This window comes from Cyanistes caeruleus, chromosome 3 (assembly GCF_971803275.1).
Source record: "Cyanistes caeruleus chromosome 3, bCyaCae1.hap1.1, whole genome shotgun sequence".
NCBI lineage: Eukaryota > Metazoa > Chordata > Aves > Passeriformes > Paridae > Cyanistes > Cyanistes caeruleus.
The window spans coordinates 9,387,376-9,406,149 of NC_141703.1; the positions used below are offsets into that span (position 1 = coordinate 9,387,376).

General features: G+C 38.8%; 1 long non-coding RNA gene across 1 annotated transcript in view; it reads right to left on the minus strand.

The window, feature by feature from the left end:
* Positions 1 to 14,795, minus strand: part of LOC147653938 (uncharacterized) — a 51,420-nt gene extending 36,625 nt beyond the window's left edge. Inside the window, exon 1 of the long non-coding RNA XR_015284093.1 lies at positions 14,593 to 14,795. This is a non-coding gene — a long non-coding RNA (uncharacterized LOC147653938). The remainder of the gene's footprint in view (positions 1 to 14,592) is intronic.
* Positions 14,796 to 18,774: the final 3,979 nt, after the last annotated feature.

The following is an 18,774-nucleotide window of genomic DNA, read 5'->3' on the forward strand; positions in this document are numbered from 1 at the left end:
ATCATGTGTTTTTTGTAGCAGAAGAGTTTTAATAAACAAAAGGATTACATTTAAATGTTCTAGGCCAGACCCAGCAACCTACAGAATACATAGGATTCATAGCACCTCCATGTATGGCTCAGTGATTTCTCTGCTCTTGATCCTCCCAGGTGTTACTGAATAAAAATCACCAACTTGTTGTGTTTTGAGAGCCTGCACGTGGAGTCTCTGGGTTTCCCAAACCAGCTGCTGAATCCATGTTTGAAGGGGTGGCTGTTGGATCCAGAAAATGATCTGCCAGGCAAGGCAGAGAGGAGAAATAAGGAGGCACAGAAAAACCTGTAGGACAAGGACACATTTTATGGAGGAGTATTGAAATGATGTGTCCAGGAGCTTACAGGCTGTGCAAGTCAGAAAAATAAGGCAAACCAGACCCTGCTCCTGTGACCAGAACATAAAATATTTCTCACTTCTAGTTTTTCCCCTCAAATGCTTTATGCTTTCCTCTAATAGATGACTTTTTCTTCTTGAGAAATGCAATTAAAAGAAATTTTATGTAATTTGTATCAGAAAACATTTAATCAGAATAAAAACCTGGGCTAATCCTTGACATTCTTCACTCTTTTGGTTTTTAGGAAGCCTTTTTCCACCTTTTTCCATCAATATAGATCTCAGTGTTATCAGATACAAAATATTCATTCAGTTCATTTTCCTGAATAGTCTTGCCATGATTGGCATTGTTCCTGTTGCAGAAAGAGTCTGGTTGAGGATGGCTCTTTCTGTGATGCATCACAGAATGTCAGGAACTTCAGCAGGCATCAACAGTTTGGGGGATTAAATTAGTAGTGATATGTTCATGTAGTTTGAGGATCTGTGGTGGTGTCAGCTCTCCCTTTGACATCAGTGTCAGAGAAAACCTGACCTCAGAGGACAAAAAATCTCCTTCTGAGGCTCAGTGCTAGCATTAATGCCACCTCCCTCCATCAGAACTGCCTGCACCACTCTATAATCAGTTTATAAAGACACAGCAGCCTGTTTAATCACAACCAGTGTCAATGCTGGCATTTGACTTGATCATGTAGATCCCCAAAAGATTAGAGCTTGTTTTGCTCATGGCAGGATTTCAATGCACAGACAACTCTATAAATATTCCCACAAAGCTAAACTGCCTAAACAGGCTGCTGTGCAATTTCAGGTGGAGCAGGATGATGTTACAGCACTTAAAACCAGCTACCAAAAGGAGGAATTGTGAGGGAGGAATAAAGGAAATTATTTCAGGAACAATACAAGACTTGTTATTTTAAAAGTAACAGTAAACCTGACGGGGCAGAAAAGATCTTTGCAAAAGGATGGACTGAGCCAGCCCATTGGAATTATATGGGGAGAGTCAATTATGACCCACTCTTCTACTCAGAGCCTAAATCTAAAGTCCTTACAATTTTAAATTTATATTCAAATTACTTCCTCAAAGACTTTAAGTGCATTCTTCAACAGGTAAACAAAGAGAGAAGATACTTGTTTTTCTGCATGAAAGAGTATAGTATTATTGGGATGAACAAAATAATTTCAGTATGAGTACATGTGCTAGAACACACAGACATCTCTTCACCCAGTGACCTTTTAACACCCATCTTTCAGTGCTATAAGGATTGTTTGTCAGCATTTTAAAAGTGCTGGAAGTCTATATAACCAGTAATGAAAATTTTAATTCTAGGAATGTGAATTCTTTAAACATTTGATTGACTTCCTTAGAAGGGAAAAGATGAATAGTTTAAAAAGAAAAAAAATCTTATCATTTGTGGGCTTCTTTTTTCAAAATTTTTGTTTCCTCTAAATTTTTCACTGTTTACTTGGGCATATTTCTACTTCAAAGTACTTAATAGAACTAATGTTCCTGTGCAATTTTTCACATAGGAATTACAAAACAATAGAATGCACATATAAACACAGATAAATGTGACTGCCAGTACATATTTAGGTTAGTAATTACTATTTTCATGAAGAGTATTTTCATATGTTTTGTGAACATCAGAGACTACTAAATTGCCTCACTAATAGTTGTCAAAATTTCATCCACATTATCCTTTTTTTTTCTCATGAGTAGCTTTCAAAATAAAATAATTTCAAAATCAAGAGAAACAATATAATAAAAGTAAAAATAGAACAAACACAAATAGAATATCTTTGAGATTCAATAAATTTCCTAATACAAACATTTTCTACTTATGATATAATTTTTTTTTTCAAAATGTTGGTTTCATTAATATGATCCAGAATTGAATGAAAAGAAAGCATAAAAAATTCACTTATTTGAAGATATCAATGAAGAATATCTGTACCATATAGTTACACTGGAGCTCTACTTTCAGTTTACAAACTGTTGTAGTGGGGGAGGTAGTCCAGTGATATTTTTTACATTCAACTTTGATATATTTATTATTTTGTACATACAAATATTTTGTTCATACCAGTGTTATTTTTTCTTTAGTTGTTTGCATTTTCATCCTTTGAAATTACATAAATCCTGAATTTGATGCTGACCAATTTCTTCAAGGAAGAAACATCTAAAATGCAATGACAATATCATATAACCCAGTGAAATTAGAAATTTATGTAAGCTCTATATCCTTTCTAAAACACTCCTGGGAGGATTTTTTATCTGGATAAATACAATAAATATCAGTATGAACATTTGCTAAGAGACCTCCTCAAATCCCAGAACTCTGTCTTCTGCTTTCTAGTGTTCTTTCCTGGCTTTTATGCCCAGAATATATTGATATTTCTGTCTAGACAGGATGTAGTGACAGAACTACTACAGGGAACAGAGCTCGAATGTGTAAGGCACTCTCAGGGGTACAAGAAAAAGGAAAACCCCAAAACTTTAGTGACTGAATAAAGCAAGAATCTTTCTAAGTCCTCTCAAACCTTTTTATATAACTATTACTTATTGAAATTTAAGACATAGAAAAGAGTAATTATGAGAAATATCAAAAGCCCTGCCCATTGACACTTTCTTCTTAATTAACTCAAAATTATGAAACAATTTGGTTTGGAAAGGACCTTAAAGGTCATCTAATTCCAAAAGTCCCTGTCTTGCACTTGTTAGGAACATGTCCCACCAGACCAGTGCTCAGAGCTCCATCCAGCCTGGCCTTGAACATTTCCAGGGATGGGACATCCACAGCTTCTCTGGGCAGCCTGTTCCAGTAATTCCACATCCTCTCAGTAAAGAATTTTTTCCTTACACCTGATCTAAACCTAATTTCTTTTTCACTTTAAAGCAATTCCCTCTTATCTAACCACAACATGCCCTTGTCAGAAGTCCCATTCAGCTTTCCTGTAAGGCCTCTTTCAGTACTGGAATGCTGCTCTAAGGTCTCTCCAGAGCCTTCTCTTCTCCAGGCTGAGCAACCCCAAGAAGAAAGTGGAAAATGTGACTCTTCACCATAAAATTTTTGCTTTCTGAGAGAGAAGCCCAGTGACTTCATAATGCATCTTATAAGTTAGATGTGTTTGATTTTGTTGGTTTGGGTCAAGTGAGAAATAAAACCTTTGAATCTGCTAGCTATTGAAATTAAGATATTTTCTTAAAATGTAACAAGGAAGAAATGCAGTACATATTCATAGGATTCTCCCCAGAAAGATTTCAGGTTATTTGCTCTTTATTCTGTTAAACAGAGAGAAAAAAAAACAACTAATATTACAGCTCATGTGAATTTAATACCAATATGCAGTGATTTCGAAGTGTTTATGCTCAAGTGGCTATGGTATTGGACTAATATTGAATTGGACTAATATGAGCATTCCAGGATCTTCTTATTTTAATGATAATGAGAAGATTTTCCTTTATCGAAAAGAAACACTGTAAGTTCAATGGTGCATGTGCCTTACTTTTGATCTTTGCAATCTTGAAGCTGTCATTGTTCAGTAGTGGCAGCAGGAGCTCAGCTGTGGCCCAGACTTCTTCCTTTCTGCATTCCAGTCTCCCAGAGCAGCAGAAGCCCAAATTCCTCCTGGCATGTCAGCCACTTGATTTGTCAGACACCAGAGTGGTCTTTTTCTGGACATGAAGGGCAGAACCTTCCCTTATGTCCTGTCCCTAATTTGAGAGCTTCTACAATGGCAGTGAGAATGTAACTGAGTGTTTTTGCCAAATACGAGTCAATCACAAAGTTTTAGTGCAGGCCAAGCACAGAAGACTCAGTTCCACACTTCCTGCACCTAGGTTAGTTGTTTTACTGTCCTGTAATGAATTGTATCAGGTATCTACTACTATAATCAGATTATTGCAATAAGAAATCAAAAGGGCAGATTTCTGTTAATTTTTCGGGAAAGTGATTTGCTTTATTCCCCTCTCCATTGCTGAACCTGTTCAGATACCAGACTATGTCTTTCCTCTCACCTCATACTACTTTACACAGGAGGTTTTCTTCAGCTGGAAACTGTACAGTGCAATTTGGTGTATGATTTTCTACCTTGATTCCACTTACTCAACACAAGCACACAGGTTTCCTAAAAGCACTTTGAAATCTGCAAGCTTTTTCTATAATTTATGAATATGGGGTGTACTGATGAGTATAAATGTATATTGCATTGAAACAGTAACTCGTGTGGGAAAATTTGCACTGACTTTTTGAAGGAAATATGCCATCTTAGTCCAATGAGAAGTCCAGACTGACCACTGAACAAGAGATTGCTGAAAAAAAGGAGTCTGATGGATGTGGGATTGCCACAACCATGCTTTTATTATTTTATGTCTTCTCTAGAAATCCACTACCAGCCATTATTTGACCTCTTTTCCCTCTGGTCTGGAATAGAAAACAGGCCTTACAGCCTTGAGGTCAAGTGGCCACCTCCTGGTCCTGTGGATCACTAGTGAAGCCAGCATTCCACTGATTTGTAGGAAGATCCTGCTGTTTGTGAGGAGAAAAGGGATATAAGGGGGGAAAACAAATCTGAATGGGAAAACATTGCCCATCTGTATGAAGAAGCAGCCTGGCCTAGGGTTTGAGTACCCTGGTCCAGTGGAAGGTGTGGGGAAGCAGTGGTCAGGGTGATAATTTATTTCCTCCTTCTCTTTATTCTTTAATCTGATCTGGTTCAAGGCAGGAAAATGGCAGAAATAAAGGTCCAGGAGTAGGATCTGCTGTGAACCTGCCCCTTCCAACCAGCCAGGCCTCTCTGTCTAATTGCCAGAGCTGCCACACTGCCCTACACAGGTAAGCCTGCTGCTTGTCTTCTGTCTGACTTACAGGCCCCATGAGGCTGGCACTGTAAAAAAGTGATTTTACAAATGATTATAATTCATTTTGCAACAACAACCAAGTTGCACAAACTTTGCTTATTCGATATTTAAAAATGCAGCAGTAAATACAAACTGTAAATCAGAATCAATCTTTTTGCTAGTCTGGTGGATTCTTCAGAATTTGATGTGCTCAATGGTCCCAAACGAGTAGAAGACCGAGAAAGATTAAAAAAAAAGGGTATGTTTATATGTAAAAATTATACCTCATTCAACCTGTGAATTGAAATGATGATAAGGAACTTGAGCAAATGAGGCTTCCTCAGTGACATCATTAAGTGCTCAAACACATAAGTGCCTGACTAGGGAATTAAGCCTCTTGATTATGTTCTTCCACATATTTTTAGAAGTTCAAGAGTGGAAGGAAGCAAAAATACCCAGTAAAGTGTCCTTTCATGTTCCAGGATTCCACAAGAGTCTATGTGAAGTTTTTTCTTCTGTAAGAGTGATTATGAAAAAGCTCCAGTATTGAAGAGTACTTAACACCAAGGTAATTCAACTCACAGACCTCCCCACTGGTGCAAAACCAGACTGAGATTAAAAAAAAGAGAAGTTTGATCCATTTTCTAGAAGTAAAATAAAAGTTTCAGGTTTCATTGAACAGACATCTTATGTGAGAGCTGAATCTTATTTCTTGGTCCTGGCCAGCAAGGCCACTGCAAACACTGGCCTTTCCTATGTTTTGCCAGCTTGGTTTCTGTTAGATCTTCAAAAAATACAGACCAGCCCATGGATGGAACTCACAGACTGCTAGAGGAAGAGGAGACAAAAAGATCCAGTTTGATGCCTGAGTCTGATGTGAGTGGCAATGTATTTGTCCAAAGAGGAAGAACAGAAGTATTTTGGTACAAGCCTGATTCCATCCAAGAGCACATTAATACAGACTTTACCTGAATAAGAATTTCACACACATTGGTGTGGAATTTCTGTGTAGCAAGTTGGTGGTACAGGAACATACCTTCTTGTTCAAACCCCTATATTCTGCATTCTAGTATCCACATCCCAATAGATGCTAACTTTAGAAGCAGTATAATTATTCTCTAGAAGAGAAAAATTTCCTTCCACTTCTTTTACAGCAAAATATTTACTGGATTTTTCTTTCCTGGAAGGTTACATTCCATATTTCCTCTCTCTAGAAATTCTGCCATTCCTAGGACCAGCTCCATTCAAAAAAAAAAAAAAAAATCATCCCTTTCTCCACATACTCTCAAGACTTCAAGTACAAGTGTCTGCTGTTTTATTTTGAAAGGACTTTTACAGAGAATATTGTTCTACTATTAGTCTGCAGTGTACTCCACCCTTTTGATCTTGGCTCACTCACAGCCTGACCACTTATATTCTACACAAGATGCTAAAGAGTTATGGATCCATTTTGGGCAACAGATGTTACATGTTGGTCTTCTGATGTGAATTATAGGTGCAATACTGATGCTACTTTTGCTTTATGGCTTCTAGAAGTTATTCCCAGATCTTGAATCTGAAAACATGTTCTGGCCATATCATTGTTCTCTGTGAGGACAAGGCACAGATTTGCAGCATCTTTGCTTCCACAAATCTTATTTTGTACATAAAACCAGTGCTCTAGAGGAATACCATTATGTGCTTTAAACAGGTACTGATCTGGATGATTATAAGGAACTTGGCTGCTTAGCAGAAAGGACAGTGCTGTACAATCAAAAAGAAAGACTACACCTAGGTTAGGTAAATAATTTTTTTTTTGCTGCTTTTTGTAGTGCTAATCTTGAATCAAAGTTTAGCAGCCTCTGAACTCTGTTAACTAAATTTAGTATGTGAGGATGCAGAAGAGAGATGCATGAACCACTGAATGAGGAATTGTAACATGAGGGTAAGAGAAGATCTGGATTTAACAGAACATGCTGAATACTTGGAAATTAATAATAATTTGTATGAATGGAAAAGCCCTCTGAAAGAATTTCTCATGGTACATAGACTCTAAAGATCTATTTGTTCCATCCACAAGAACCACTGTTTGACACTTCTTTCAGAAGACAAAAGAAAGCAAGAAAGCAAATTGGAGCACTGCTAATACCTGCCAGTTTATTGCAGCATCTCTGGAAATGGCTTTATCCTAATGCCAGCTGAACAAGGTGGATTGACCTTGTGTGTTCATGTTTAGAAATATCAAAAGACTTGTATTCAGCTTATGTAAACTACATAAAAGAGACATTTGGAGCGTTGCTTTAGCAATTTTCTAGTGTAATGAGAGAAGATAACTCAGGGAAGGTTGAGATCAGCACATTGATTTCTACTGGAAGGCAGGCATTATGATGAATGCCATTTTTGCCTTCTTTCAAAAGTTACTGTTCCACTGATGCAGTTTTCCTCAGTGTCACTGGCTCATCTGCTGTGTGACTTCCAGAATCACTTGATGGTCTGGAGTCTTGAAAGGGATGAGTACTACCAACACAAATGGGCTGCAGCAAGCGCACAGGAACATACAGTTCCTCTTGGGACATTAATCTGCCTCTTGCCTCACTGAGAAGGACTCCCTTTTCCCAACTATTTTCCAGTCATTAGGACAGAGGAACAAGCCTTTGTGGTGCCTTCTGAGCAAAGCAAAGTGAAGAGAATTAGCTGCAGCACACAAAACACAAAAGCATAGGAGGGACGAAGGATCCTTGCGGGCACAGAGTGACAGAGCATAAGATCAGTACTCAGGAGATAAAAGGAACTGATGAAAACACTGCAGAGCCCTGATGTATCACAGATACCAGGCAGATGTTTGCAGCATTTGCTCTGCTGCCAGATCCTTCTGTTGTTTCTGGGCGATCATCCATTTACTCTGTTGCCTCAGCTACAAGGTTTTTCTTTCCTGCCTGACAGCTGCTGATATCCGTTTTGGCAACAACACTTCTGCTTCACTTGCTCAGTCTTCTCTGCTTAAAGAGAAACTTGGTTTCTCTACACACATTCAGAATGTCTGTCACTGATTACTGTCCTTCTTGGACAATCTTTTTCCTGTCTACAAATTCCAAATGTGGGACATGGTGAAATTATGAGAAAAGGTAAGGAGAAAAGAATATCCAAAAAAAAAGTGAACTGAAAGAATTCTGTTACTTCTGAGACATTCCTTAAATTATCTCTAATAATACTATATATAATATATATAGTATATATACTATATATAAATATATATATATAAAATACTATATATAAAATACTATATATAATATATATACTATATATAATACTATATATAATATATATACGATATATAATACTATATACTTTATCAGTATATAGCTATTTTCTAATTTGGAAATGCATTTTGGTTTCTACATGTATATGAGAATTTAGTGACAAAAAATAAATGCAGTCATAGACTCAAAGTCATTGTTTGTAGAATGAAGAAAATTCCACAATCTTTGCAGCACATACTAATAACTGAACATAAACAAATGAGAATGTTAAAGAGAAAAACAGAGTAATCAACAAATAAGCTCAACTTGGTACTGAAACTTCTGCTTCTTTCCTAAAGCTGTTGAATAAAAATAATTAATGCAAAGCAGAAAAGCTCTTATTCTTTCTCTCTGGCCTCATAGAAGTCACTTATAAAAGCAGCAGCACAACCTTGAAAATGAATTTGCTGAACTTGAACCTGTTACAACTGGCTTGCACATAGGATTGCAGCAGTAATTTTTGCTGCAAAAAAAGCAGTTTCACATAGTTCAACAGAAAGAAAAAGCATGAGGAACCTTTTTTGTTAATTTGTCATTTGGTGGTAAGGTATATTGCAGTTATGACAAATGTAATCATATTTCATTGTTCTCTGCAGAAGAACTCTTGATGATGCCTGAAATACATGTCAGTACTGCAGGATGGGAAAAACACCCTTAAAATGTAATTCATGCAACACTTGTAATGCTGAACATGATGCATATCAATATCCCCTCTGTAACTGGTATCTGTGGATTCCTGTTGATAACAGTGCTAAAATGTGAGTGAGGAATAGCTTATTTTCATCCTAATCTCCTTACTTAGCTTAGTCAATGTCAGGAGAAGACTTGGTCTGTATTATTTTCTGCTATGGTCTTTGTCATGAAAATGAAGCACCAGGATGTTCATTTCCATCAGAAGAGAGCTAGAAAAGTAGTAGCAGGAACTGAACACTGCAGATCATTTTCAGAACTGTAGAAGGAACATTGCTGATATTTTTATGAATTACAATAACAGAAATGTAAGTTAAAAAATAAATGTGAGTTTGTTTTTTTTTAGGGAGAGAATATGTTAAAAATTTTCATAGCTAAAATAGCATATCATTTCCATGCAGAGATTTTCACAAGATCCAAAATGATTTAGGAATACAAATTCCCTGATTTGAAACAGCACTTCAGTTTCAAAGGCAAAGAAAAACTTTTAAATATTTGAGTCAGAGTCTTATTGCATACTAGGGAATAATTACTCTTCAATTATGCAATCTTCCACTCCTAACAATGTGGGAGTGGTTAACACCTGACAGTTCAGATAGTCAGAATTCCCAGAGTGACTCACACAGTGCAAAGGGCTTATGGTGCTGCATTAATGGTGCTGCTCTGTGATGTGTGTGCCATGAGCATTTTGATATCTTGTTTATATGATGAGGGCACTTACAAAGTTTGGGCACAAGAAACAGTAGCACAGCGTGAATCTTCACTTTACAACCACAGGGAGGAACAACTTCATGGCTTTTTTCACTACAGGAAAGCTCTGTGATTTGTTGAAAGTCTGCAAAGTGAGGAACATTTCCCAAAAAAAAAACCAACCCAGACACAGCAAGACTGAGTTCTGTTTTTAAAATGGAATGTTAAGACCACCAGCTTCTCTGATAAAGTTAACACCTGACACTCTGTGGGAACTAAAACTGCCTTCTTTTTGCTCTACCCCTCTTCATTCCCCTGACTGTGTCTCAGTATCATGATGCTGCACAGAGAGTTATAGTAATAAATCCATTTGACTACTTGTGGAAGAATTCACATTAAGTTTTTTCATTTCCCTGCTTGGAATCATTGTATCTCCATCCTTCAGTTGCCCTCCACCTTCCTGCTCCCCAGGCAGCCAGCCTGATAAACATGATGCAGCAGCCCTAGTACCATCAATGATCACTAGGAAAATCCTTCTGTACAGGGCTCCCCCCTGCCTCTGATCTCTAGGGAACCCTCCAAAGTCCTCTCCTTCCCAATTCCTATGGAAGGGAATATTCTCTTTGAAATTTCCTTTGAAATAAAACATGCATTTCCAATGCCAAGAAGTAAGTTGTGTGGAAATGGTTCAAAACTCAGTAATTCATATTTCCAATGCACTCAATAAATAGGAATGGTTGTAGTAAAATATTATCACTTCAAAAAGTATCCTGAAATCTGGAAAAGTATCTAATGTCAATATAAAAGAAAAATTATAATTTTTCTTGGCTAGTCTTTTAGCAATATAAGTGATTTAACACATTTAGTTCTCTCACTTCAAACATCCAGCTTTTTCCTCTTTTAATCATGCACATTTGGAAGGGACTTTTACTGGATTTGAGTATATTAATGTGAGATGTTGGGGGAAATCAGTGATTGTTGAGACAACTATTACTCACAGGAGAGAGAGAACTGAAAACCTGTAGTTGGGACCCTGACACATTTAGCAAACACCCCCCCTTCTCTGATGCTGAGGGAAGAAGATATCTTCCAGAGATCTGTCAAATAATTGCAAGTTACTCCGTAGTTTGGAGCTATAGATCTAAACCAGGGAACCCTACTGTGCACTCTGTAACCCATATTTTACTGTTCAAAGTGTGCTTTGATTTCTTAATGCTGTCATAGTCTGCTAGCACAGTAATGCAAGTTTTTGTGTTTTGAGATATATGAGAAATATTCCTAGGATTTCTCAGGGAAAGCGCTTCTTACAAAGATGCAGTTTTTTAAAAATTATGTGCATTTTTGCCAAGTATTTCAGTTTAATTGGATGTGATTATAAATAGAGAAACCTTCAAAAGCATGTAAGGCTTCAATTCACTTCTCCCCTTTTGCCTGGCACTTCTTCCCAGCCCTTCCAAACATTTCTTATTTGTATAAAGAGTCAGTTTATTCTATTTGATCAATTAGCAAGATATGTTCCATAAGCAGAGTAAAATGTGAACTTTTGCCACCAGTTACCAGAGTTCACTCCCATGCAGCTAGGAAACCACTTTGTGTAATTTACTGCAGCTCACCTCCCCCTAGTCTCTTAATTTCTTGGACAAAATCAATTGAAAAACAAATTCCTTCCACAGATCTTTAAAGCTGTTCCTTGGAATATTTTATTTTCGACACTAACATTTGTTGATCTTTATACCCATTCCATGACTGTTTCCAGAACAGCCCTCCCCACAGCATGGCAGAGCCTTCCTGCTCCCGTTTTCCTTCTCTAACAGTTAAACCTGGGGAAAGCACATTTTCATTTAACCTTTCCTTTGAAATTCTGTGTGTGCAGCCAACTAAAATCAGGGAGCCAATGTAAATAATTGATCTGACCTTTGTGTTTGAGGAAAAGGAAGTTGCAGGAGGAAGAACTAGAGAGGCCAGCAGGAAAGGCTTATAGATTAGATGTGGTTTAGGCTTCTGTAGTGATGTACACAAAAGTGTGCAGACAAGTGACATTTTTTGCAACCAACATGGCAGACCTGGCTATTAAATCTTCCTATGCCTTACAACAGGTGTCAAAGCTGCATTAGTAGTTCCTTTATCCCTTACTTATTCCTGCTTTTGGACAAGATACTGTTTCACAGTGCTTGATTTTGTGCTGAAAAGTGGATTTTTTTATTTATTTTATTTTTATTCTGCACATATGGTTAGAAGTCCCATAGGAGTAAAGAATGTTCTCTTTACAGTGACTAACTCCAGAGCCAAGGAAGTTATCATACATCCAAAGGTGGATTTACAAGGATATCAAACATAGCCAGGGTACATAGTAGAGTTTAGCAAGGCAGCAGACAAAACCATCTGGATATTTACCTAAAAAGCCATATAGATCAGAAATGTGAGGAAAAAAATCATATTATAAGGAGTATTTCAAGAACAAATGGGTGGGCTACTGGTGGGAGCATTGTGTTTAATTAGTGGTGGCAGAAATATGTGTTGAGACAGGCACAGAAAAAGGTCAAATATATAACATTCATAAGCTTGTCTTTCAGAGGATACTAAATACAAGGACACATAAAGGCAAGAATACTCTGTTCATGTTGAATTTAAAGAATTTTCATCCCTAATATTTTCCACTAAAATAACTGTGCACACTCCACTGCATGGTAGCTGACTTTAGGCTGCCTCTGAAAGATGTGCAGTGCCAGGAAGGTTTGAGTCACACTGTGGATGAGTGTCCTGACTGGCAGTGAAGAAAATTCTGGTGTGACACTTAACAAAAACATGTCAAGAACCAGGCTTTGCAAATTGCAGGTATCCAGGTGAGGGTTTAGTAATGACAATAATACCAACAATAATAGATTTATTTTTTGTTTGTTTGAAGCTGAGAAGCAACTGCTGCAGCTCAGTGTTAGATTCACCAGCAGGTGGGTGACAGCAAATAAACTACAGCTGTGTTTGCTGTGGCTTTCATTTTATTTTGAATTATTTATAAATAGCACTAGGAGCAATTTAGGCATTACCACATGATATGCCCTTTAAGTTATTAGTTGTTTTTTTTCTCTTGAACTTACTGAGCAGGTAGGAGCTAGATGGAAGATAATGTCAGTGAGGTGCAGAGCACAGTTCTTTTCAGACCTATGACTCCCATGGTCACTTCAGCAATAATGAAGTTTTGAGCGAGCTTTCAGAAAGAAAATTCAGCTAGGGCTTTAATATAACTGTGCTGCAAAGTACCCAACCACACAAATACTCCTCAAACAGCACCATCTGTGTATATCACAGTGCTGATAAAAAAGTAACCTAAAAATGGAGTGAGATGAAGCAAGACCTATTGTTCTGTTCTTGTCCTCCTGCAGAACACACTGGCAATTTTGTTGCACCATCCCCAGATAACAATAAATGTTAATGCCATGTTAATCCCCCATTTGATGTTCTGTTCAAAGGCACATCACCCATTTCCCATTTGTGCTTTTGGTGTTCTGTTACCGTGCCTGGAATATGCACAGCCCTGACGTGCTCAGCCGGGTGCTGACCCTTTTGTCTTGGCAGTCATTTATCTGTTGCCTCTCCTTTGCTCCTCCAAGCTGACACTTCACATCAGCTAATACCTGAATATCAATGCTGGTTGGTTTTTCCCCCTGTTCAGTTTCTCATACTTGGAAGATAAATAAAAATTAAATGTCTTCAAGGATCTGTTTGCAATATATTCTTTTAAAATTCACATTTCCAAGTACACATACGAAACATTTGACAAAGACAGCTGTCCTGTCACACTGCCCAAGCATATCTTGTTCTTACCTTGTCCTCCCCTGCCTGTCTGAAAGCATCTGTTGTCCCATCTCTGCTTTGGCAGAATGTTGAAGAATTTATTTTAACTGTTTGCCCATCACTGCCAATTGGCCTACCTATTAGACAGGGAGAAAAAGAACATTCTATCTGAATGATAGACAGGGTCTGGTACAATATTTTTTAAAAAAAGTAATACCTGAACTATGAATAATTGTTGAGACTCTAAAATCATAAGCTCCTTTTGACCAGTGTTCTCTTCTTTTCCATGCAGGGATGAAAGGAGGGCTGTATATACTGAGAAATGCTTTTAGCAGAAAAAAACATCAAGAACAGATTTCCTGAACTAGACCTTTCTTTTATTGTGCAGACTGACACATCAGCTGTGGAGCCAGCCCTCCTCCAACAGAGCAGAGCTGTGTTCTGCAGTGAGGTGGTTCAGGAGCTGAGATCTCTCAAACACAAATAGAGACTTGCAGCTGGTGGGTTGGTTGTGCACACAGTTGGTGCATATTCTGATCCTACCTGTTCAGTGCTGCTCCACAAGGCAGTGGGAGCTTGGAAGAAGGCAGGAATGGCACAGAACCTTTATATTTGAAGGCAAAGATTATGGTTTTCTCTCTTCTGTTTGCTTACTGAGTAAGGAAAGGAAACTGCAACTGATATTTCTCAATAACCCCCTAAAAAAAGCAACATGTCATATTTTCATATAATTACAGGCCAGGAGTTATTGCCCACAGTCCTTCCACTGCAAAAACACTTTGGATGCAGAAGCAACTGAAGTGGTTTATTATTAATTTCCAGAGGACTTGTGGAAAGAATCATAGGAGAGGGAGCAGAACAAAAGGAGGATGAAGTGCATCATTAAGTATACCCGGGAACACAATAATACACTTTAGAGTCTAAAAAATTTTTACTTACGCACTATCACAGACGAAAAAGTTTCAAGTTCAGGAAGCCCAGTTTGTAGCCAGTCCAAATAAAACTTCTGATCACTAATTTGGATAATGAGGAAAAAAGTGCACAGTTTCACATCAATTCACTCTATGCCAATCCTCTAAACCACATCCTCATTCCCACTGAGAAAAGAGTGAATAGGCTGAGGTTGTTGTGCATGTGATGCTTTTTCCACTCTTCCCTTCTCACTTATCTCCCACACTGTTCCTTAGTGTCCCTGCCCTGGTTTAAGCCCAGCTGGCAGCTCACCCCAAAAGGCTGCTCACTCACTCATGTTGGAATGCAAGAAGGGTAAAAGTGAAAAAACTCATGGTTTGAGATAAAGACAGTTCAACAGATTAAGCAAAATCCCTGCTCACAAGCAATGCAAAACAAAACTCATGCCCCACTTCCCATGGGCCAGAAGGTGTTCAGCCACCTCCAGGACAGCAGGGCTCCACCACACCAAGCATGGTGACTTGGGAAGAAAAATGCTGTGAGTCCAAAAAAACCCTTTCTTCCTCCTTCCCCCAGCTCTGTATGCTGAGCATGATTCCATATGCTCTGAGCTATCCCTGTGATCAGCTGGAGTCAGGTCTCCTGGCTAGGTTCCCCTCCCAGTTTCTTGTGCACCCCCAGCCTGCTTGACCAAGGCTTGGCTCTGTGCAAGTCCTGCTCAGCTGATCCCTGTGAAAACATCTCAGCTTTTCAGCACAAATCCAAAACACAGCCCCATATAATCTCCTATGAAAAAATTAACTCAATCCCAGTTAAAATCAGCACTGTTGCCCACAGCTGCGGTCCCTTAGGGGACTCCCTGTCTCTTTTGACTCAGCCTCTTCCCTTCAGATGACAGATTTTTCCTAAATATACTTGTGTATACAGCACCATATGTTCCTCAGATTTGCTCCCCCAGTTTGGGAGGGGTTTGCCTCAGCCTCTGAGCTGGCTACAACCAGCTGCAACCATCTCAGGGCAGCTGCCCTCCTGCCCAGGGCAGCACTGATGCTCCCAGCTGCACCAGCCCTGAGACTTGTGCCCCCTTCACCAGGGGCTCATCTTTCACTGATGGGCTCTGCATGAGAAACAAAGTTCAGCAAAAGGTAAAAAAAAGGCTCAGGAAGGAATGGGAGAAGTGCTAAATGGGAGAATTTATAGAAGAAATAAATGAAAAATCCATGTCTGGAATATGTGGGGAGCTGCTGTGACCTTATTTGCATGTGTCCTTTCCCATTGTGGGCACACCCAGTGGATGCATGGAGCTCAGAGCAACCTCACCCAATGCCAGGTGTCCTGTCCAAGGCAGGGGGGCTGGAGCTGGATGTTCTTTAAGGTCCCTTCCATCCCAGCCCATTCTATGACAATAATATTCCTTTTGCTCCTAGTTGTAGCTCCTTTCTGGCAGGGAGGCCCACAGCCTGTGTGGACACACACGTCTGCTGCCATCCTCTCTGGCCTGTGCTGTCAGCCCATCTCAGCCAGGGGGTGAGGAGGAAAGACTTCTCCCCATCTTTTTTGGCTTTGTCAGCTCACAGTCCTGAGAGAAGAGGAGAGGGGAGGGGAGAAATCACTGCCCTTGCTTCACATGCCTCTGCACATTACTCCTGAGACAGAAATGAGCACACACAGAGCTCTGTTCCTCTCTTACCTTCACTGGAGGATGTTGGAGTGTAAATGGCACATTCAGAGATCTTGTAGTTTCCCTGAGCAGCCCATGTCAGTGGGTGAAGTGCAGCTCATGAGTGCCCCAGCAGCAGGTTGGCTCTTTGGGCATGGATGGAGCCTGGTTCTGGCTGAGGAGGGGCTTTCTGGGGAGGCAGCAGTGCCCAGTGATGTGGGGTAAACAAATTCCACACCATCAGCCTTCCTGCAGTGGGGTCACATTGCAAACATCTCGCTACAATCAATACCGAGCAGAGAGCCAACTCCTAACCCTGCCTCTGTATTTCCATCACTTCATCCTAATCACTTTTAATTTATTTTCCAGATTTGCTGGAAGGCAGCATTTCCTCAGCACAGGCTTCATATAGATCAATCCCCTTGCAGCCTTTCAGGTTCGATGTACAAATTTGTGTTTCACAGTAATGTAGGATGGAAAGCATGAAAAGGTGGTCAGGGTAATTTCTGGTGCATGAGATCTTATCCAATGTTGTGATAAGCTTTGCAATCACTGCATTATTACACTAATTGTTTGTCACTGTGCACATGTGCACATAATCAGCAGCCTTGAACGGAATACATTACATTACTCTTGTGTCAGATGTGGTGTGTCTCAATCCATCAAGAGGAAATGGGTAGAAATGAGTTTAGGAAAGTGTTTAAGCCAGAAGCAGAGATTCTAATTATTTCACACCAAGAACTTCACATATTTGTTAAACTGAGTTGTCATTTTGCTACTGATTATAATTGTCTTCTGCCATTGACAGGTGATTGTTTTGTGATTTCTGTGTCTAATGAAAATTGCTAATGGAAATTTATTTTTGTACTATCCTGGCTTCACTTAGAGAATTTTTGGAAAGTGTCTCTGCTGCTACTTCTACCTCTTAACACAATCTTGAAACTATTTTTTTCTGTTTAATAAACTTAATTGAAAAAATTTAAATAGGTGCATTTAGTTTTTTGGTGTGACTCACAGTACTGACACATAGAAGATATCTCTGCAGTAATAATGGAGATGATTAGTGGAAAATAAGAATAACTTGGTTTTATCTACTTTCATATTATTGCAATTAGATAGGAAGTTAATTGAAGTTATGTCCCTTTTTGAAAGCTGTGGGATACAATCCATCAGTGAGAACCAGGTTATCAAGCTCAGTGATATCTGCCTGACTGAAAGAGCCTTCAAGACTGAGATTAATATAAAGCAAAAGCAGGCCTTTTAAAATTGCATAAAGATGGTTAAATGTGTCTCTTAATTCTGTTGTTTAACACAGTGACAGGTGATGGTCTCATCTCACCTCTTCCTGCTTTCCAGGCTGAGGAACTGACTGAAGCCTTATCATGAGTCAAGAGAAGAGGAAGCCCTGGGGCAAACCTGAGGGAATGAGAAATCCTGGCTTCTCTCTCAGAGTGGATGCAGCAAACAAGAAGAAGTCTCCTTCATTCATTTGGTCCAGAACTGAATCTTAACTCTTGAGCTAAATTTGTGCAAAGCAGTGTGGGGTTCTACTGAAGCATTGTTGAGTGGAGGGGAGAAAGATGGAGAAATCTCTCTTCTTTATGGAGAGTTTCCAATTTTCCAGTCTTGTTTTGGGAAATGAACTGCCTTGTTACCTTCTCACATGCATGTACACAAAATCTGTGGCTGCAAATCTGGGCAATGGACAGAAAACAAGATGTGAAGAACCAGTTTGATTATGCAGGAAAAGGGATCAATGGTAACTACAAAAGCCAAACCCATGCTGTGAAAAAGCACACACACTTTTACAAAGATATAATTACTGTTGTGTCCTCTGTCATTTCTGGGCATGTCTTGTTGTAGAGAGGACCACTGATATCTGAGGCCAACAATAAGCATGGTGTATTTGTTATGACATGGGGTAGATGCCAGGGGAACAGGCAGCTGAAGTTCAACAAGAGAAATAAGATTTATTTACTAATAAAACACTATTCCTAAAGCTGAAGCATGTACTTTTGTTTCTGCAACAAATTTCATAGAAGAAACCATTAGCTTTACAGTAATGTAACATTTTACCTATAAATGGCATCATAAACCTGGTATTATATAAAATTCAGAGAAAAATGTTATGGTTTTTAATCTTTTGAAGTCATTTACAGTTAAGCTGAAAGTGTATTACATGCATTTTATTAATATATTCATAATGCAATTTAAAAAGTAATTAATCCTCTTCCTAGTTTGGTCTACAGGAAAAACCCAGAAAATAGGAGAAAAATGACTGACAAAAAATCAGGACTGAAAATAATTCAGTTTAGTATTTTTATGGAACACTGTCTTGGATGGCAATATAATTTATTTTCTGCAGTCTCCAATTTGTCTTCAGATATCTTAAGCCTTTGATAGGTTGCTAATATAGGACATGATATCCACTTTCAGTCAAGTTGAGCAATCTGCAGCTGCTATGTATGGAACATCTGTATATATTTCCTTGTAACAGAAAATACTAAGTTCTACTGAGCCATGCTCTCACTCTAGGATTCATTTGGTAG